This window comes from Monodelphis domestica, chromosome 1 (assembly GCF_027887165.1).
Source record: "Monodelphis domestica isolate mMonDom1 chromosome 1, mMonDom1.pri, whole genome shotgun sequence".
Classification (NCBI taxonomy): domain Eukaryota; kingdom Metazoa; phylum Chordata; class Mammalia; order Didelphimorphia; family Didelphidae; genus Monodelphis; species Monodelphis domestica.
In genome coordinates, this window is record NC_077227.1 from 412257273 (window position 1) to 412280790 (window position 23518).

Sequence of the window (23518 nt, forward strand, 5' to 3'; positions counted from 1 at the left end):
TTGCCTTGTGATCTGAAAAGGCTGCATTTATTATTTCTGCTTTTCTGCATTTGAGTGCCATGTTTCTGTGACCTAGTGTATGATCTATTTTTGTGAATGTGCCATGTGGTGTTGAAAAGAAGGTGTATTCCTTTTTGTCCCTATTTATTTTTCTCCATGTGTCTATTAACTCTAATTTTTCTAAGATTTCATTCACCTCTTTTACCTCTTTCTTGTTTATTTTTTGGTTTGATTTATCTAAATTTGATAGTGGTTGGTTCAAGTCTCCCACTAATATGGTTTTACTATTTCCTCCTTCAATTCTCCTAGTTTCTCTATTAAAAATTTGGATGCTATACCCTTTGGTGCATACATGTTGATTAGTGATATTTCCTCATTGTCTATACTCCCTTTTAACAGAATATATTTACCTTCCCTATCCGTTTTGATCAGGTCTATTTTTGCTTTGGCTTTGTCAGATGTCATGATTGCAACTCCTGCCTTCTTTCTATCAGTTGAGGCCCAAAAGGTCTTACTCCAACCTTTAATTCTAACCTTGTGAGTGTCAACCCACCTCATATGTGTTTCTTGAAGACAACAAACGGTAGGGTTTTGGGTTCTAATCCAATCTGCTATTTGTCTACATTTTATGGGTGAGTTCATCCCATTCAAGTTCAAAGTTATGATTGTCATTTGTGGATTTGCTGGCATTTTGATATCTTCCCCTAGTTCTGACCTTTCTTCTTTAGCTATCTCCTTTTGAACCAGTGATTTACTTTAGGTCACTCCCCCTAGTCCCCTCCCTTGAGATGCTTCCCTTTCTAGCCCCTCCCTTTGTATGCTCCCTTCCCCACCCCCCTATCCTTCCCTCCCTTTTTATACTCCCTCCCCCTCCCCCTCCTTAATTTTCCTTTCTTTCTTGCCCTAATGGATAAGATAGAATTCAGGATCCCACTGGATGTAGATGTTCTTCCCTCTCAGATTTGATTTCACTGAGAGTAAGGTTTAAGTAATTCCACTTCATGCTCTCTTCCTCTCCTTCTCATATGAGAGTTCTTCCCCTCCCCTTCCCATGTATACCTTTATATGGGAAAGATTATTCTATTAAGTCCCCCCCCCCTATTTCTTCAAGTAAATCTTAGTGTTATCAATGGTTCCCCCCCTCCATTTTCCTTTCTTTGCCCCCCACTTTCCCCAAATCATCTTAATGCCCCAATATTTCCCTATGCATGTTTCTTCTAACTACTCTTATGATGCATACAATTTTTGAGAACATTTTCCCCACATATTAATATATATAATTTGATGTAAATGTAGTCCTTATAGAAGAGAGTTTGACTTAAAGAAAAAGATAAGATTTATTTCCTTTTCCCTTTCTTTCATATTTACCTTTTCATGTTTATCTTGCTTTCTGTGCTTGGATATCAAATTTTCCACTAAGTTCTGGTCTTTTCTTAGCAAATACTTGGAAATCTTCTATTTTGTTGAATGCCCATACTTTCCCCTGGAAGTATATAGTCAGTTTTGATGGGTAGTTGATTCTTGGTTGGAGACCCAGCTCTCTTGCCTTTCTAAATATCATGTTCCATGCTTTGCGGCCTCTTAATATGTTAGCCTCTAAGTTGTGTGTGATCCTTATGGGATCCCCCTTATATCTGAAGCTCCTCTTCTTGGCTTCTTGTAGGATTTTCTCTTTTTCTTGGAAGCTCTTGAATTTGACAATTACATTCCTAGGGGTTGTCTTTTGGGAATTTAGTATAGAGGGTGTTCTATGAACCCTTTCTATTTCTATTTTGCCCCCTTGCTCCAGAAAGTGTGGGCAATTTTCTTTTATAATCTCCTGTAGAATAATATTGAGTTTATTGTTTATCTCTGGTTTTTCTGGGAGAACAATAATTCGGAGGTTGTCTCTTCTTCCTCTGTTTTCCAAGTCTGTGACCTTTTCAGTGAGATATTTTATGTTTTCTTCTAATTCATTAATTTTTTGGGTTTGCTTTATTGATTCTTGCTGTTTTATGATCTCGCTTTCTTCGAGTTGCTTAATTCTGGTCGTTAGGGACTGGTTTTGCTTTTCAACTTTGTCTGCCCTTCTATTGGATGCTTTGAGCTCTTTTTCCAATTGAGCAGTCTTATCTGTCAGACTGCTGATCTCTTTCTCCCATTTTTTCTTTCCAAGTTTCCATCTTTTGCGTAAGTTCCAGTTTGAGATCTTCCAGAGCTTGTTGATAGTTTCCTTTTTGGGAGGCATGTTCTGATTTTTTTTGGATTTCATCCTCATTCTCTTCTTTTCCTTGGGTACTTCCACCATAAAAGTTTTCAATAGTCACCTTTTTCCCTTTCTTCCTGGAGGCTTGATTTTGGGCCCTGTGAGCCATCCCTTTGGTGGTTTTATTCCCCTTTCCTTTTTGGTTTGGGATCTGGGTGACATGGGCGGGTTTTCTGTGAATTTATGTTGCCTCAGACTAGTTCTTCCCAGCCTCTGAGGTTTCTTAGAGCGCTGGGCCCCTGATCACAGCCAAACTGCCCAGGTGTTCAGCTCCGCCCAGATAATCAGCGCGTGGTCCGCCCCTGGTGTTTAGCTCCTCCCAGATGCTCAGTGCAACCACCCCGAGTACGGCTCCATGGGCCCCCTGTGATCAGCGCAGGATTCTCCTGTGAAACCGCCCTGAGACGTTTTTTTCCTGGCAGTCCCCAGATTCCAAGGACCCTGGGGTGCCCCCCCCCCCCAGACAGACACATTCCCCACTCACTCGCTGTCCCAGTGAGCGCTCCGGTAGTTCACTCTGGTTTGGTGGGGGAGGTGGGGGGGAAGGGCGGCTCAGTTCACGTTTTTGTGCAAGCTTTTCCTCCTTATTATAGTGTGGAAATATTCAAACCCCACATACCTTTGCCTCTGTGGTGTACTGGGGAGTACTGGGGAGTCCTTCTCTTCCTCCACAGGTGATTTTTATGCTCCTTTGATGTAGTCCATTTCGTTCGGTGCCGGGGAGAGGAAGCGTGTGGCTTCTAGATTGCAGCCATGATTACCCGGAAGTTCCCATTTTAAAAAGAATGCTGTCCCCAGTGGTTAAAATAGTTATAAAAACATTTGTTAAAAGTTATTCCTTAACATGTAGTGCATGTACTGCAACAGAAATAGGGTCTAAAATCATCAGACTATTGAGGTACTACAATACAGTTGTCTTCTCCTTTTGCCCTCTCCCAGGGCAAAAGGCCATTTGCCTTCTGCTTATATTCATGCAAACTAAGATTTTTTTTCCCCCAGCAGGTGGAGAGTCACCAGTGACTCACTGTTAACTCATTAAGCTAGTAGTCTTCTAAAAGCCCTGGATCCAAAAAAAGGGGGGTGGGGTGCAGCTGGGTAGCTCAGTGGATTGAGAGCCAGGCCTAGAGATGGGAGGTCCTACGTTCAAATCTGGCCTCAGACACTTCCCAGCTGTGTGACCCTGGGCAAGTCACTTAACCCCCATTGACTATCCCTTACCACTCTTCTGCCTTGGAGCCAATACATAGTATTGATTCCAAGATGAAAGGTAAGGGTTTTAAAAAAATAAAAAATAAAAGCCCTGGATCTTAAAAAACCAAAGTGACATCAAGAACTTATAAAAAGTTGTATTCATCTCTTTCCTATAGTTGTGTCATTGATTAAAAATAAAAACAACAGTCCAGATATTACCTTTATTGCTATTCAATCCCATCTTGTTTCGTTGGCCCTATTGTTCCAGTTCATCAAGATTGTTTTGTATCCTGATGCCCAACCAAAAGCTCTCCTTTCTTGTTCTGCACCATCTGCAAAAGGTGATAGACATTCCATCTATGCTTTCATCCATATCATGGATCCAAATGTTGAAGGAGTCATCTGCCTAGATGGAAGCTGGTGAGATCACCAGGACAAAAAATAGGGAGAGAAGAGAGACCAAGAAAGAGCCATAATCCACAGTTATGGGTCAGGATGTGGGTGATGATCCAGCCAAAGAGACTAGGAAGCAGTGATTAGACTCATAGAAAAAACAGCAGAGAGCCATGCTAGGAAAACCCATAGAAGGGAAGGAAGGTATCCAGAAGAAGGCGGTCAACAATATCAGATTCTGTTTGAAGTCAAGAAGGAAGAGGGGGCAACTGGGTGGCTCAGTGGATTGATTGAGAGCCAGGCCTAAAGATGGGATGTCCTAGGTTCAAATCTGGCCTCAGACACTTCCCAGCTATGTGACCCTGGGCAAGTCACTTGACCCCCATTGCCTAGCCCTTACCACTCTTCTGCCTTGGAGCCAATACACAGTATTGACTCCAAGACAGAAGGTAAGGTTTAAAAAAAAAAAGGAAGGAAGAGAACTGAGAAACGGTCATCAAATTTGTTTCTCCAGAAAACAACAGGACCTCTGGGGAAAGCAGTTTCAGTTGACTAAGGGAGAAAGTCAGAATGCAAAAGGCTGAGGAATGTGAGGAGATAAAGCAGAGCAAAAAGTATCCTTCGTTTTTCCTGAGATTTTAGCTCAAGGGAATGGTAGGATCCAGTGAAGACTCTTTAAAGTTGAGAGAAACCTAGATATGTTTGTAGACAACTGCAGGGGAACTAGGAGGTGGGCAGAGCTTGAAGACTAGGAGGTGGAGTGGGGAGGATTATGGGGGTATGACCAGAAGAATTGTAAGGGGAAGAGATCAAGGGCACATGCAGAGGAGTTGATTTCATTGAGAAGGGCACATTATCAAGAGAGATTGGAGTAAAGAATGAGAGAATAAGGGATGGTGTCAGGAGTTTTGAGATGTAGAGAAGGGCAGAGGAAACCCATAGTGACCAGACTAAATTTTCTCTGCCAGGTCTTCATCTGAGAGACTGAGAGGAGGATAGGTGTAGGAAGCTGGAGGAAAAGAATGGTAATATCTAGGTTAGGAAGTGAAATAATCAGGAAAGAATATGACAACTTACATTTTTATATATCTGGTTTCATGACTAAGGACATGCAGAAGGGTCTCAATAAATACTTGTCAAATGAATAAAAAATCATGGGTTAAATAAAAATTTCACTTTCTTTCTGAATCTGTTTCCTGTTCAAGATGTTAGCAGAAAGTTTAAGTAGGGACCAGAAAAGAAACAAAAGGGCCTCTGTAGCGGATTAGAGAACCTGGATGAATGAGTTATTCAGGTTTTCATTTGTCCTATCTTTGAGATATGTGTTAAGAATGACTTTTTCCCTCCCTCTGGTAGAAATATGATGGCAGGTTATATCATCTTTGATAACAGAGATAAGGGACCATCTATATTCTGGTTGGTGTTAGTAAAACCTCTGTATGCTTATAAACTTTAAATATAGTTAATTCAGAAATCTGAAAAGAATAGGGGGAAATGATCTATGATGAGCATCCTTTTTCAGAATGATGAGGTTAGACCACATGACTTCTAAGATCACTTCAAGTTTGTATAAGCCTGATGTAAAAATTCTTTTTTAATAGCTTACATAATTTAAGAATTAATGCTGTGATGATATTGTTGGTCTAATATGCTCTATTTCCCTTGAATGGTTTACTTAATTTAGGGAGTGGTCTTAATTCCTCAAGAAGACAAAACTGGTAGCTAAATCTATACCGGGAGAGTCTCTTGTTTATTATCTCAATTATCAATTGAGGAGAAGGCTGTCTATTATTAATTAGCTAAATCAAGAGAGGAAGAGTCTTCATTTCTGTCAAAAAAAGCAGATTTCCCCCAATTGCTGATCTTGAACTTTACTCATTTTCTTTGGCAAATAATTCAAAAGCCTTAATTGAAAATTATGTACTTTCATTGATATGGAGTTTTATAATCTTTTATTTCCTGATTACTATAAAATGTGAGTTAAATACTACTTAGGACCTAGCTTTTTTGATTGGTAGGGGAAAATTCCGTCAGTCAGCATCTCTTTCCAATAAAATGACCTGGACATCCATGAAATGGGTCTCTGGAAAATTGTATTTAAAAACAGACTGTAGAGTGTTTTTATTTCACAAGCTTTAACATTCCATGACATCCATGATACTATTATCTTATATGTAAAGAGGTAGTTTATTGACACAACAAAATGCAACCAACCCTAGATCTACCCTAAGCCACTCTAGAACTGAAAGATGAGGTGATGATGGAGGGAACTCAGATGTAGAAGACCTGGGAGTCTTATTTTTCTTGGGTCACCAATTCACAGTGTGACCTTGTTCAAGTCACTCCTTTATTTGGAAGCTTAATTGCCTAATTTTAAAATGATGGGATTCAATCAACTGAAATGATGAATTTGAGGTAATTTATAGTTAAGATCCTAAATAAAGTGCTACATAAAATCAGTTATTACTGAATGATGATAATAAAGAAATAATAAAATCCCTTCTAATTTAAATATTCTTTAACTCTTGGCTAAATGGATCGTTAAAACTGAAGGGAGGAAAGAATGCTAGGAACACTGAATCGGTGGAGCTTGGGAGATGAAAGGCAAGCTTTATGTTTGATATCTCTGTGCTTTTTGCTATGAAACTTTAGCAGCTGCTTTATTACTACAGTTCAGCAATTCTTTGGTTGGTTGTTTATTAAATGGCTGGCTCCCCCCAGCACTGGGCTTTAGGAAGCAGTGTAAATCAAGGCATGGTTATTAGCCAGTATTACACCATATGGCTTAAAAAAATTGTGTTAATTTTAAATTGCCTGTGTGTTCGCTTATAAATAATGCCCTTGTGCCTCAGGTTAAACAGGCTGCCATCTGACCCTTCAGGCATGATAAACTGGTAAGTTTCCTGCCTCAGAGTTTTTCTACCCAGGAATTGGAATATTGCCTCATAAAACATCAAAGTTTATTTTGTGGGCTAAATCAATAGTTGGAACCAAGTTCCATTTTAGTTTTATTTCTTTAAATTTATTTTACTTTGTTTCATTTATTTATGGTGATCATGAAAATGGCCATTTCCAAGGCCTAAAAATCAGGTTTCCAAGCTCCTGAGACACTTAACCCACTCGGCTTCTTATAAGACAAGATTGAGAACTGGGAAACTTGGGCCCAACAAAGGCTTGAGCATGACATTTCCTCTTGTCAGGTCTTACTTTCCCTATTGGTAAAATGAGTCTAATAATAATATAGCTCATGATTTTTTGTTTATTTTGCACTTTGAGGTTTGCAAAGCATTTCTTTTCACTGTTTAGTAGATTTAGTATTTTTACAATTTCACCACATCTAGACTATGACTTGTTTTGAGATTTTTTATCAACTCTAAGACAGAAAATTTATGCAATTGGGGTTAAGTGACTTGCCCAGGGTCCATCACACATTGGTAGGAATTGTCTGAGGTCATATCTGAACCGAAGTCTTTCCCTCTTAAGGCCTGGTGCTCTGTCCACTGTACTACCTAACTGCTCTCTTGTTTTGATATTTCTCAGGGCATTTCAAAGCAACCTGAACAAGCAGAATATTAAGTATTTGTGCATAAACCAAATTCTACCTATATGATTTCTGGTTTATTAAAAAAGTATTAAACTCTTAAATTTTTTTTTCATTTATCCTTTTTTAACATATAAGTTTTACATGTGCAGTCATGCAGAACATCTTTCCATATTAGTCATATTATAAAAGAAAACAGATTCTCCCTCACTAAGCCCCACCCCCTAAAAATAAAGTAAAAAATAGTATGCTTTGATCTACATTCAGACTCCATCAGTTCTTTTTCTGGAGATGAATAGCATTTTTCATTATAAGTCCTTTGGAACTGTCTAGGATCTTTGTATAGCTGAGAATAGCAAAGGTATTTACATTTGATCACTGTGCAGTATTTACAAAGTATTTTATATACATTATCTGAATAAAAACCATTTAAGGCATGGCAAGTAAAAGGATCTAAAAGTGTAACCACATTTAATTAAGCACCTGCTATGTGCAAAAGGCTATATATAGGGCACTGTGGAGATACATCATTGAGATCATGGAACCACAAAATGCTCAGAGTACCAGTCACTCATGGACAGACCAATCAGCTGAGTGCAGTGTCTTGTGGAGTGGGGAAGATGCAATGCCTTTCCAAGTATTACAGAATTGGGGCAAGAAAAAGATGCTTTTCATAATTATGGTGCAATGAGAATTGACATGGTAGAAAGAACACTGGATGTGGTCAGGAAACTTGGGTTTGCATTAGGGTTTTGCCTATTTCCATGGGACCAGTCAAATGGCTTCACATCTCTGAGCTTCAATTTCTCCATCTCAGTTGTGCTTCAGCCTGAATTTGCTAGCTTACTATATGTTCCTCTGCCTTATATAGTCTTCAGTTCGGCCACAGCATCCTCCTTGCTAGGTCTCACACCCAACATGGTATCTCATCTCTTCATCCCTCTACACAGTCTGTGGTCTGTTCCTAGGTTGCACTGACCCCTCACTCCTACTTCTTTGAATTTCTAATTTTTCTTGAAACTTAAGTGCTACTATCCCACTAGGGAATGACTTCTCCCTGCAATTCTCTCCTATTTACTTTGTATTGTAAGGGTTAAAATAGGGGTTTTGTCAAAATAAGAGAGCAGCTTTTAATAATTTAAGTTTTAATTAGAATAAGCAGAGTGGTAAATTAATATTATCCCTTTAAAGCCAGAGAAAAGAAAACTTCTAGCAGCATTTAACAATGAACAATTTAATTAAGATAGAGATAGTAAAAGAATATAGAAAGATAGAAAAGAGAAATGTGAGATTACTCATCTCATACCCTATAAATATACTTAATATTCCTAATACTACCTAAAATTCCTAATATTGCTTAAAATTCTCAATAACTACCTCTAACTGTTTTCTGAAGACAGCTTCTTCTTGCCTGGCAAACTCCAGGCCTATCTAACCTACACCATCTATAAATGATTCACTAACTACCTAACTTCCTAAAATAATAGACAGTTACCACTCACTCACTCCTTCAATCAGTTTTCTATAGCAGCCCAAGCTGTCAGTAGCCAACTTACAGCAGATCCTTGACTGTGAGATAGACTTCCTGCTCTCTAGAGATCCCAGAGGAAAAACAAACAAACAAACAAAAACAAACAAACAAATAAACAACCTTTAAAGGCTCAAGCCAAAAGCCCTCTCAGTAAACTCAGGCCTACCTTTATATTCCAGCAACTAAAACACCAACCCAACACTACCAGCAACCAACCCCCAACAACCAACTCATACCCAGCAGCCAACTTCCTCACAACTGCCAGCCCTAATTGTCAGCAACTGACCTGACAACTGTCAGCAACTGACAGCCTGCAGCTGACACTCACTCAGCAGGGGGCTCCCCAGTCATTACTTCTTGACACTGTGGGCTGGTCTCCCTGCACATCTCTATGGTAAGAGGACTTCTAGGTCCCCTGTTAAATTAAAGAAATTAAAGAATTCCTTTTTACTGTATATAATAGTATCTACTTTTTTGTGTGTATGTGTGTATATGTATATATATTTCTATTTCACATTTATATGTGTATATGTGATTTCTACTTAGAAAACATAAGCTCTCCAAAGGAAGGGATTGATTAATTTTTTACTTTGTATCCTCAGTTCTTAGTACAGTGTCTGGCCCATGCAGTTTTATTTTAAACCCTTACCTTTTGTCTTGGAATAGATACTAAGTATTGGTTCCAAGGCAATAGAGTGGTAAGAGCTAGGCAATGGGCATTGTTTCACAGAGTTTACATAGCTAGGAAGTATCTGAGGTCAGATTTGAAACCTGGTGCTGCAGATAATTATGAATTATTATTATAATCTACTGCACTCTTTAAAAGAATATGTTGTAGTGGCAATGAATTGGAAACTGAGGGGATATCCATCATTTGAGGAATTTTTGAACAAGTTGTGGTATAGGGTTGTAATGTAATACTATACTGTCATAAGGAATGAGGAATGGAATGATTTCAGAAAAACCTAGAAAGACCTATGTGAATTGATGCAAAGTGAAGTGAGCAGAGCCAGAAGAACAGTGGATAACCAATGATGGTGAACCTTTTAGAGATGGAGTTCCAGGCCCTGCCCCCAACTCCACCCCCATACTGAGGGTCCCCCCTAACCCCCATCTCACTTCCCCATACCCCTCCCCCCTTACCCCAGACAGGAGAGGGAGGAAGTACTCGTATTGGCTGCTGGGCAGAGGGGCGGGGGAAGTGAGGAATGTCCTCAGGCTCATGGAGAGGGGAAGGGGAACAGCTCTACCCTAAGTCCCTTTGGCTTTCTAGTAACAAACTCTAGGGTACAAGTGCAGGCCCCTGCTTGCCCCCTTTGGCACATATGCCATAGGTTCACCTTCACTGGTGTAAACAGCAACAGTTTTTTTATATGATGATCAACTGTGAAGGACTAAACTATTATCAGCAAAACAAAGTTCCAAGATAACCCTAAAGGACTCATGATAAAAAATGCTATCCATAGCCAGAGAAGGAACTGTTGGATTCTGACTGCAGATCAAAGTATGCCATCTTTTACTTTATTTCCTTCATGAGTTTTTTTATAATATGTGTGATGGTGTGTTTCTTCTGTCATGGTATGAGAAATACAGAAATAGATATTTCCTGCATGAAAACACTGGTATAAGCTATATCAGACTATTTACTGCCTGGGGTGGGGGTGGGGAACAGAGGGAAGGAGAGAATATGAATCACAAAATGTCAGAAAATAGTTGCAAGAACAGTTTCTACATGTAATTGGAAAATTTTTAAAAGATTAAAAAAAAAAAGAATAAATCTATCTAGTGTCATCTGAAAAAGGACTTTTTCTTCTTTTTCTAAATCTTCATAGAGACATTTTAAACCATCCCATTAATTCTAGAACAATATTCTAAGTTATTCTTTCCAAAGGTATTTATTATATCATCCAAACATTTGAAAGTTTCACTGATGATTATCACTATCAGATTTTGAAGAGCCTTCTTTATGAATGGGGTTCTCTTGTTCATGAGGAACTTTGTTCTTGCCCTCCCTTCTGGCTCCCTACCTGTAATTCCTATCCTCTACAACCAAGCTTACACATACAACCTAGCACAGCATTACATATTGTCTTAAGAGCAAAAATAAGCCATAATAGAGTATACTGAAACATCTTTGGAAGTGGGAAGGAAAGAACAATTATATAGTTGTACTGCTTTGCCTTGGACATGATGGGATATGTTTATAGCCTAATGTGAACCTCAGAACTTTTTATTATTATTTTTTTTCATATGTCTAACCAGTGACAACTTTTTCTTTCCACTTCTTTTCTGAATCCCTGACTTAGGAATGCTGAAATAATCACTGAATGAAAAAACAAAATAATAAAAACTAGTAAATGATCATAAGTCATAGACTCTGCCTGCCATACTCCTGTGCAGGTAGGTACTCTTCCCTCCTTTTTCCTGGCGCACCCTTAATGAGTCTTCTCCCATTACATTGTAAACAGATTGATGGCAGAGACATTTTAAAAATGTAATCCTAACAGTTAACTCAATGCCTAGGACATAGTAAATACCTAAGTGCTATCTGTGTCTATTTTTGATTCTATGTGTTTATGTTTATCTCTATCTCTGTTATCACTCTCTACTCTCTTCTCTTTTTTCTTACAAACACAGGTACACATACATGCATACAGAAGAAGTTTGAGGGACTTTAGTTATGATATAATCCAACATCTTCATTTTAGAGATGAAAAGTCTGAGACTCAGATAGATGGATAGGCTTCCCTCATGTCACACAGCTAGCTAGTATCACACAGCTTGTACATGGGCCCAGGTCTCCTTATTCTCAATTTAATTTTCTTTCCACTATATTATCACTCCTTGTGACAGAGGCTGTCACATAAGAAAAGTGCCAGGCTGAAGAGTGTGTGGATCTGATCTCCTCATTGGGGGAGGGGCCTTAGGAGATTGGAATCTTGAGGAGCAGAAGATTCTGGCTGGAAGAGCAGTTGGTTTCTCAGTCTGGAGAAGCCAAAGTGAGATGGTTGAATAAGACTTTCTCCTGAGGGTTATCTACTTTTTCCTGCTTGTGACTGGAAATCCTTCCCCCAACATTTCCCAATTGAAAACGACTATTGAAGAGAAACCTGAGAAAGGCATTTGAATCTCTGTCAGACTTTACCTAAGCTCCTGTTTCCCTGGGGGAAATTTGACAGATTATCCCAAGAATAAAATGAATACCCAAGCACATTTATCGATCACCTGATTGAAAAAAAAAAAACAACTGAGAGGCTGTTAGGCTTTAACCCTGATTCAAAAGAATCAGAGGCACATGTAAGGAGATAATTTCTTAAAGGCTATCATAAGCACTTGAGGGATTTCTTCAGAAACTATTTCCCTAAATTTGACACCATCTCACTTAATAAACTTAGGGACATTGTCACCTATCTCCATGATAACAAAGAAGAGCAGGAAAAAGAAAAGGAGGATCTAAAGAAAAAAACTCCAAGAGACCAATGAAACATTAAGGCAGAAAAAAATAGAGGAGGTTAAGAACCTGGCTACAATTAAGACATTTAACAGACAAATCACACAGTATAGACAGACACCCCAAAGTCACCAGAGGGTGCAAAGAGACACCAGAACTTGCTTTTTTATGTTCTCGTCAGGGACACATAGTAAGAAACTACCCAATGAAATATTGCTATGAACAGGGCCAAAATAAGAGAGGTGGAAAAGGTCAAAATGTATATTATCAAGGAAAAGAGTATACTCACAAAAACTATGGGAGATAGGACTCTAATAGCAAGCAGTGTTGCTCTCACTGCATACTGAGAGAACAGGAGACCCCAGACCTGAAATCCATGGAAGCAGCAATAGCTTCTGGAGCAAAACCCCATTATTCAGAGGTTGTTGATAGGAATAATAATTATAATGCACGATGCCAGGCTCTAGCATCATCTAGTAAAAAAGAGACGAATTTGGGATTACATCCTTGAATAGTTCTGGATGAGTGGAGTTCAAGGAATGGGTACTTAGATATTTTGATGGACCATAGTCTCATTCCTATGGCTATTAACTCCATGGATGTATATTGTAGCCCTTCTCATTCAGTAGAATTATTATTTGTGTCCTTAAGTAAAACTTCCACAGAGGGTTTATCCAAGACACTAGAAGCCTTCTTCTATTTCTTTGAATAGTTTATAAGTATCAGGACAACATCTGAACTGACCTCTTATCTCTTACTTTTGATACTTTTTTTTAATTCATGTGTCCTCAGTAATGATTTATATTATATATATATAATATAAATCCTGTTTTGATTGTTTGAAAATGTATTAATATCCATTGTTCTTACATTTCCTTCCCAATATATCCCTCAGAACTCTCTTATTTACATACTATCCCTTTTTAAAAAAGGAATAAAAAAGGAAAAGAGAAAAAATCTTTCACAGCTTCACAACAAAAGCCAGTAGGAAGAGATAGAAAGGGAATTTCCATTTAAAATAACTGCTCTTTTTCTGGTGTCAAAGAATTGGAAATTGAGGGGATATCCATCAATTGGTGAATGGCTGAACAAATTGTGGTGCATGTTGGTAATGGAAAACTATTGTGCTATAAGAAATAATAAGCAAGATGATTTCAGAAAAAGGCTAGAATGGAGCGGCGGCTTCGCAAAGCCTGGAGATGGCGGAGAAATTTGACCATCTGGAAGAACATCTGGAGAAATTCGTGAAGAACATCCATCAGCTTGGCATCATTATCAGCGACTTCCAGCCCAGCAGCCAGGTGGGGCTCAACCAGAAACTGAATGTTATTGTGACTGGCTTACAGGATATTGAAAAATGTCTATAACAGCTTCATGATATTAGTGTTCCTTTAGAAGTTTTTGAATATATTGATCAAGGCCGTAATCCCCAAGCTGTACACCAAAGAGTGCCTGGAGAGGGCTCTAGCCAAAAATGAACAAGTTAAAAGCAAAATTGACACTATGAAGAAATTTAAAAGCCTGTTGATTAAAGATGGCTAAGTACCGAAGTATCCGAGGTGAAGATCATCCCCCTTCTTAAGCAGTTTGCTTTCATTATGTGTTTCTGAAGAAGCCTGTTTACAACTTTCCTTGACTTGTCATGCCTTTTTGAAATGTTTGGGGATACCATGTGTACAGTCTCCCCTAAATTTTAATCTTTACAAATGCTTGAGATGAAAATATTCTTGAAATGTGGATCTAGAACGATTATTTCAAGGCCATTACATTTTACCTCAAGACCATTGTTTCAAAAGAGCTTTCACTGGACATTGGCATCTCTTCAAGTTATACAAGATATGTATAATCAACTCTCATTTATCTTTCTATGAATGGTACTCCTTAGAAGTAAAAGAAAGTCTTTATTGTCAAGTGCCACAGTGTTAATAGTTCATAATCTGTTCAATGTGAATTGACATTGGGTGGAGGAAATTGTACACAGTAAAAAAAGGTCACTATGAGAAATAACTGTCATTGTCAACTTTTTTTTTTTTAACATTGGCAAGCACAGTTTGGTGGAAGACTTGAAAATTCTTCTGAGGATTGTTTTTTTCCTTTGTATTTTTCATTCCATTTTTCATTGTAAAAAGTTGGGGGTCCATTATGGAAGTGACTTACATGTAATTAGTGGTATTAGAATTTTGAACAGTTTAACTTTGATGCATAACTGAAGTTTTTTTAGTGTAATTATATTAACATTTACTTCAGTTAAGTCAAGTATATATAATAAAATATTTCCAAATATTCTGTTATTTAACTCTTTAATTTTTCTTCAATAACATTTTCACAGTAGTACTCTATTCTGTAAGCATTCATTCCATTTTTGCCTCAAGTTGTAATAAAATTCCTATATTTCATCTGAAAACATCTCAATAATTTTCCTTTCTTTTAATATTTGGTCAACATTCAACTGCAAAAAAATTAAAATCTCAATTTGTCCCTAACTTGGTTACTGTCTTAAAAAATGGCTTAAGTGTTGACCAGGACAGTCTTTTAAAATCATTGTGTTCTAATGACTTAAATTTTACATTTCACACAGAGAGACATACTAGAGGTAGAAACTTAAAAAATTGGGATTATCATAGCATATACTTTCTGAGCTATCCAATTCCATCTAAAATTATGTCTATTGGGAAAAAAAAAAACAACTTAAACTTCCAACTATACAGTTTGAGATAATTTCTTGTCATTAAATTGCTAAGTATGTCTTGATCTATTCAGGTCATGAAATCTGTGTATTTCACTTAAGATTAGCTTTGGTTTCTACTTTGATGATGGAATTTACACAGCTCAAATTTTGGCTAAGTTGAAGGTAATGAATGGAGAAAGGGAAAAATTGAAGATGGAGAAAATACTGGGAAAAAAAACATTAATCAAAATCTCCTTTATTTTACCTTTATCTTTGATGATACCAAAATACATGCTTCATTTGTGAGGATAACAATCACTTTCCTTTGTCAGGTGCCTTTTCTTAGCCAAGCTTTTTTAGCTTCAATCTTTTTCCATAGAAGCAGCTGTGAAAAACTGGAAAGAGTCCTTTTCTTGATGTAAGAATATCTAGATTTGAATTCTGGCTTCTTATTAAATAATCTGAACCTCCATTTTCTTTTCCTTTATAGTGTACTTTGTGATTGGTTTTACAAGAAATTTTTGCAATGTAGTGTGTATTTTAACCTCTTTTTGTTGAATTAGAGAAGTTAACTTGCCCAAAGCTATATGTAAGTAGTCAAGTCAGAATTTGAACACAGGTCTCTCCAGATTCCAGCCCTAGTGTCCTTTCTGCTGTATTTTACTTCTGTAAGTAAAATTTGCTAAATGTACCCCTCAAGACTAACCCGGGATGGGGCATCAACAGATATTAGTACAGATCAGACGCAAAATCAATTGATAGATTTTCTAGCCATGTGACCCTGGAAGTTAACTTTGCCAAGTCTCAGTTGTAGAATTGAGTTATCATTGGAAAAATACTAAAACTTCCTACTTCATAGGGTTGTTTTGAGGAACATGATTTACAAACCTGAAAATTATTATAGATTAGGGAGTTATTCCAATTAGTCCAGGGTAGTTTTTCCTGCTACAAATACCCTATGCCATGAATAAATTTCTATTCTTTTTCAATATAAATTCTGTAATCTTCCTAGTTAATCCAATTTCCTTATCCCAATTATTTTTTTAAACTATTAACCATTCTCTGCTGTTTCTAAATTAGGTGACAAGTCTTTACATTTTTTGTTATTGTATATTGGATTGATTCAAGTGTCCTTTGTGTTCATGTGTCTTTTTAAAAGGCTTTTTTGAGGCTCTTCTATTCTTGAGTCCAGGACCCAAGTCAAATCGCTATATAAGAATGATTTTACCTATTTGTAAGTATACCTTTGTAGTGTGTAATTTGTGAATTTCTTAATACCATTTTTTCATTATAATTAGAGAACTGAATAGGATCATGAAGTAAATCTTTGACTGGTTAAGGCATAATGGTGGTGATAAAGCCAACCCTGTGAATTTTCTTGCTGAATAAGTATATCATACCGACAGAGGAATGCTGTTTCCCAAACCTCCTCCACCCTCAACACCATCTACCTCCCCCCAATCTGCTTTTTTTTTTTGCCATTTGTAATCCTTATTTTAAAAAATTTTTCATTTTTCTCAATTATATGAAAGAGCAGTTTTTAACCTTCATTTAAAAAACTAATGTTGATTCCTAACCTTCCTCAGGTGATAAGTAATCTGATAGAGATTTTACATGTGAAATCATGTAAAACATTTTTCTATATTAGTTATTTTGTAGAAGAGATCTCAAACAAAAAGTGAAATGTAGTATGTTTTAATCTGCATTCAGACTCCATCAGTTCTTTCTCTGGATTCAGATAGCATTTTTCATCATGAATCTTTGGGATTAATAGATAGTATTTCTAACTATATCCATATCTAGTTATTTGTGTAAAATGTTATAAAAGGAAGTGGAACTGATGGGTTACCACAAGTCTATACCCCGACTATTGGAAAAAACAACTCAAAACAATTCTCCATGTTATAAGGTCATGATATACAAAGTAGAGGTCATAAAATTAATTTTATTTTTTACATTGATATTACCTAAAATGTTTATGATTGGATTTACTCTCATCCCTACTTCTGAATATGTGATACTAATGGTTTCTGCTATATAAGGTTAGCAACATTTCCATTTGTTTCTGAAATAAAATCTTTTAAAAATTTGCTTAAAAAAAAAAGAAAAAGCTGTAATGATCTGTGGGAACTGATGCAGAGTGAAATAAGCAGAACTGGGAAAACATTGTACACATTAAGAGTAATATTGGATGATGATCATCTGTGAAAACTTGGCTACTGTCAGCAATGCAATGATCTGGGACAATCCTGAAAGACTTATAACAGGGAATGCTCTCCACCTCCAGAGAAAGAATTGTTGGAGTCATCTTTCACATCAGTGTAATTTTGATTTTATTTTGGGGTTTTGGTTATATATGACTTTGCTCTTACAACAATGACCAATATGGAAATGTGCTTTGTATGACAATAAAAAAATGAAAAAAAAGTTAAGATATATCTACATTCCTAGCTATTGTGTGTAATGGGCTGGCTTTTGTGTTCTTTTTTTGCCAACTTTAACTTTTTATTTATTTTAATTTTTAAAAAGAAATTATGTATATTTATAATATTAAAAGATATAATATATTGCCATTATGTAATACTTCGTGTGTATTTTATGCATTTCTAAACTTTTTTATATCACCTTTTGGCCTTTGCATGTCATCAGTGGCTTCCACTGTGAGATTTAAAATAGTGAAGCCCATAAACTGTAGTGAATTAAAATGGTAGAAGACATAAATTATGATAGATATAAGAGAGGGTGAGTAAATTTGACCGCAGAAAATATGTTTCACTACAGTGTCTTGGTTTTAAATCAAATATAAGGTGGTCACCAGGGAAATATTCCCAATTATTCAAATACCCAAGTCAACTGGGTTTTATAGAGATTTTAATTAATAATATAATGAGGAATTGGAGAAAGAGAGAAAGAGTAGGAAAGGAATAATTATGAAGGGCCTCAAGCCAATATGGCCTAGACCTGAGTCTTAAGAGAATCAGTCAGTCAGTCTTTTAACACTCACCACAAGGTCTGCCTAAGCAAGGATTCTAGTGACACCAGGCCAGCATCATCTCAGCTGACTTCACCAGAGAGCCTTCCAGCCAGAGACTGTTTCAAAGGGCCTCTCTCCAGACCCTCCAGAGGGACAGAGTCCCCTTAGAGGAGCTCCAGCGAGACCTTCTTAGAGATTGTCCTCCAAGAGCTTCCCTTCTCCAGAGCCTCTCTCAAGAGATTCTTCCCAAGCGATCCTCATCAGAGATCCTCCAAAAGGATTTCTCCAAAAGGATATATCCTCAAGAGATTCTGCTTTTTCTTATATAGGGGTTTTTCTCCCATGTCACCTCCCCTAAGTCCCTACATCTACCAATCACTGTAGGCGCTTTCCAAAGGACTGCCCATCTAAATTCCTGCTAAGTCGACCAATCTCCTCAGTAAGTCTGAATCAGAAAAAAAATGCTGCTGTGTCGACCAATCTCCTCAGTAAGTCTGAATGAGAGAAAACACAGCTGAGTCAACTAATCTCATCAAGAGAAAACTTGCCTGACCCTTTTAGGTACCTAGCATCTCATTGTATCAATTCTAAAAACAGGCCTGGCTCAAAGAACTCCTTGCCTTATTATAAGCATGGGTCCAAGTACTTTCATTGTTTAGCAAGGAGTTTTCTCTCCTAAAGCAGTCTTAAGTACGGGTAGAGTAGGGGTCCTCCCATAGCAAGGAGTTTTCTCCCCTAAAGCAGTCTTAAGTAAGGTTGGAGTAGAGGTCCTCCCATTTCTGATCCTGGCGAGTTCTCACATCAAAATGGGGAATGTTTCTCAGTAGGGAATTTGTTCCAATTAAGAATTCCCTGATGGGGAAATTTTTAACATTCACAAGTCTGAGAGATTTCAAGATTTACACCACAAAACTCTTTCATAATTCTTATTTAATTTCTTATACCAACCTGAGATATGTTGAAACTACAATGGGGAAAATCACAATGTGGAAGGGATACCTGTTAATATAAGTATACGTGTGTATAGATACAGTAAGTCTTTCCATGATTTTTGAATTCTTTATGTTCATCATTTCTTAAGGTGTCATATAAATTCCTGTAAGCAAGTCAATATACTGTAGTCTACTTACATTCATCACATATCTCCATTGCTCTTTAGCAGGATCAGATTATGGTCTCAAAGGGCCTAGGCACTTTTGTTTCATGGGCCCTTTGGTAGCTTTGTTTTATAAGTACATTTTTATGTGGACTATGTCTATTCTTTATATATAATTTTAAGTGAATTATTTTATACATATAAAATATTCATTCAGAAAGATGTTTGTATTATGGCCTTAAAGCATATGCATTTTTTAAAAGTGTTGACATTTTTCATTGAATCCTATAGTTTTTAGATTGGATTCTGTATCTGTTAGATAATATAGTTATCCCCTTTGGGTAGATTAGGTTTGAATTCTTTGGAAATCCTATATGTGATTTGGATTGCATATATGTCATGTGTGCTGTCAAAGAATTGAAAAATTGATAAAAATCAGAGCCAGCTAGGAAATGTGAAAGGAATTGAGATAATTGAATTTGGCTCAGAAGTGTTGTGATGTTGTTTTTTCCAATGGCTCAGGAGTCCATGTTTCTGTACCCATCCAGGGACTGTTTCTGTAATGGGGGACTCATTGTCTTTTATCCTAAACTGGCATGAAAATGAAATCGAGTAGCAAATGTGACAAGGACTGACCAATAAGGCCACTACTTATGGGCATGTACAGAGTGCTTGACTTTTCCCATGCAGACTCTGAAGCATATGGAGATATTCTCTAACTGCTTTTGATCTCCAAACATGTGGTGTAGGAGCCTCTGATTTCTATACAATTATAAATCAATTATAAATTGGGGTCATTCAAAAGGCATTATTAGTCTCCCAGAGGCAGGCTCTTTTTTGCTGACTCCTTCCTCTCTGATGGTGTTAAATGAGAGAAAAGAGATAATGCTATGTAAGGCAAAGAAAGAGTTGGGTTCTCTCTATCTGAAGTCAACATGTAGCCTGTGACTATAAACTTTGGATGTCTGCCACTGTTTGCTCTGGGATTAGGTGGAAATCAGAGGCTATGACTGTACATTTGGAAGAGTAGGAAGAACAAATCACTCAGAGGTCTAGGAGTGGAGTCTACATTGGAATTAAGAGTCAGCTGATTCAACTTTGTGACCCTAAGGATCTACTGACTAAGGGTTGATTTTCCAGAAGCAATGAGACATTGGGACATGAACTTGGTGGGACCAATGCTAACATAGAGACTGTGTTGTTTGAGACTTCCCAGAAAACAAATTGGGTAGAAAAAAGTGTGTTGTCAAGTCACTGGGAACTAATGTTTATTTTTCTTTACTTCTTCTTCTTTTTTTTTGGCTATATTTTTGAGGTAAACATCCCTTTGTGAAAGCTAATTGATGTTAATTAGTCACATGAAACTGAGGCACTAATATTGGGGGGCATACACTGGAATGGGCAAGAGGCAAGGGTAGTTGAGAGAGACATTCCTATCCAACTCTTCAGGTGTACTCTTTTAACCCTGAGGGGAAGATGTAGCTAGCTTTGTTCAGGGAACATGATGCCACAAAGTACTTGTTATAGTTGTAAAACTGCTAGTCCCTCTGGGAGAAGCCTACATTTCTTACCTTTTGTTTTTCCCTTAGACCCTCTGGCAGTGTGACAGAGGTTGGCACTAAAGAAAAAGTGCCAGGCTGAAGAGTGTGGATCTGATCACCTCGATGGGGGAGGGGTCCCAGGAAGTCTGGAATGTTGAGAGAAATCAGAAGATTCTGGCTGAGATGTCAGTTGGTCTCTCATTCTGCAGAAGCTGAAGAGAGTGGGCTGGTTAAGAATTTCTCCTAAGGGTTACCCACCTTTTTCCTGCTTGTTAATGGAAATCCTTCCCCCCAACATTTCCCAATTGAAAAGACTACTAAAGAGGAACCTGAGAAAGACATTTTTAAATCTCTGTCAGACTTTACTTCAGCTCCTTTTGTCCTGGGTCTGAACTGTGGCCAAAGGGCCAAACCCAGGGTCAGTCAACCTGACTATCTCCCAGGGGGCTCAGGCTGCCAAAGCCTGAGTTCCCTCCAAACTTGAGGAGCGAAGGAAAAGGGGTTAGTTAGAGAAGGGATATTTTTCAATAAGGCAATCCATAAATGTGCTCTGGTGTTCATTTTGTTCTTGGGATAATCTGTCAAATTTCCCTCATGCTTTGGGTCTTTCAGACAATTGTTTCATTCCCTGCAATAGATCCTCACAGCATTTTTTTAGATAAGTCATTGACCTTTAATTAGAAAAATCCAGATCCTCAAAAACTTCTGGCCAGCTTAGGAGTGAGGAATTTTTTCTAGTTTGTTCAATAAAATTTTTATGTTCTTGGGATATAAAAAGTTCAGATAAAAGAATTTCCACATCTTCAAAGTCTAGTTCATAGAGGTGGAATACTCTTTTTAGCTCTTAGATCCCTGGATGAGACTAAGAATTTAGGCATACATACATTACGTAGGCATACATTAGTCATGGGTGGTAAATGACTTATGGACCTTTGCATATAAGATGCCAGAGTTATCAGTGACCTTGGCTATGTTACGCAAAGGCATAATCTTTTGAGTCCTTGATGCATTGTTAGCAGATGCATTAACCTTTGTGCTGTTGTATCATTATGTCTGTCACTTCCCTCTACTGCCCCTATTGGGGTCCCAGTAGTACTGTTAGCAGTCCCAGTCACATCTTCTATAGTCCCTTCCTCAGTCCTCAGGTCCTTTCCCTTTCCCCTGTTTTCTTGTTTGTTACTCATATATTCCTGACAAATTTCAGTCAAAATGGGTATTTGTTCAAATAAGATTTCTAGTCTATTATCAATCACCGAAGTATTCACAGTTCTCTTCTGGAAAATCAGGTTGGCTCCAGCTTTAATGTGTTTTAGGACATTAGTCACTGCCACAAGCACAACATAGACTTTGGGGATGATTTGTCAGAGGTAATTTATATCTAGATAATTCAATGGTATCTGTGTCCAACACATAGTTATATTGGTTAATGTCTCCAGAAGATTATCTAGCATCCCTGCCAATATATTATATATTATGCAGTAACTCGAATAAATGACAATTACTCCCACCACAGCAGACCACAGTATTAATTGGAACATGCTTCCCCTTAGATCTTTCCTAGGCTCTAACTGCCAGGAGCTAATAGTTAGAAATGATTGTTGTCCCCACAAGCTTTGCCTCTAGACAGGATCCAAGATGGCTAGATCCTGTAAGCTGCCCTAGTCCAGCCCTTTTTACAATGGAGTTACTATCACTGTGTTCCAACTGTCTCAGAATGGCAGTTGGTGATTGGCTTTTACTCCCTCCATCAGGAATCGAGATGTCTTTGATCCTGTGTGGAAACTCCTAGGCAGAACCAGTGACAATGGCTGCTAGCCTGAGGAGTTACAATTGTTAGTTGGTAACAGTTGGTCACTAATATTTTTCTTAAAATGGGGGTTCTTTTAAATCCTGGGGTGCCAGATGTAATGGTAAAAGGTTTGCAGGTGGTAAAAGAAACAGGATCTAGGAGAGACAGCTGATGTTTAGGTTGGCTCAGAGAGAGAAGAAGGGGTTTGATTAGTTTCCCCCTTCAGCCTTCCCTCCTCATCTATGGCTGCTCTCACAGATTGCCTCTTGTCCCTCTCCACTACTAAAGCCCAAATGTTTCCCTCCCTCTTTAAGCTGTACCACTCACACTTAATTCAAATTTGGGAAAGGATAACCACTTTATTCTAAATCAATTCAATTAGGTTAATACAAAGGAATGGCTGTCAGGGAAAGGAATGGGAAAGGAAAGTGGGGAGAAAAAGGCTCCCTTCTCTAACTAACCCATTTTGCTTCCCTCCTCAAGTTTGGGGGGAACTCAGGCTTTGGCAGCCTGAGCCCCCCAGAGAGATAGTCAGATTGACTGACCCTGGGTTTGGCCCTTTGGCCACAGTTCAGACCCAGGGCAAAAGGAACTGAGGTAAAGTTTGACAGAGATTCAAAAATGTCTTTCTCAGGTTCCTCTTTAGTAGTCTTTTTAATTGGGAAATGTTGGGGGGAAGGATTTCCAGTAACAAGCAGGAAAAAGGTGGGTAACCCTCAGGAGAAATTCTTAACCAGCCCACTCTCTTCAGTTTCTGCAGAATGAGAGACCAACTGACATCTCAGCCAGAATCTTCTGGTTTCTCTCAACATTCCAGACTTCCTGGGACCTCTCCCCCATTGAGGTGATCAGATCCACCCACTCTTCAGCCTGGCATTTTTTCTTTAGTGCCAGCCTCTGTCATAGTGAGTGAGGTGATGAACCTGGGCTAGAGACAGATTACAGTAGTCACAGTTTGGAGTTGGGCATCAGGTTTAATTCTGTTGTAGATTTGGTGCTAACTCTTTTGTTTCCTAAATCTTCTGGAGAGAAGAATAGCAGAGGAAATAAAATAGGAACTTGGCTAGAATGAGAGAGTCACTGAAAAATGAGAGGACT

The 23518-nt window shown here is 37.9% G+C and overlaps 1 pseudogene; it reads left to right on the top strand.

Moving 5' to 3' along the window:
- Positions 1-13223: 13223 nt before the first annotated feature.
- LOC100012438 (mediator of RNA polymerase II transcription subunit 10-like) lies at positions 13224-14586 on the top strand (annotated as a pseudogene).
- The last annotated feature ends 8932 nt before the right edge of the window (positions 14587-23518 follow it).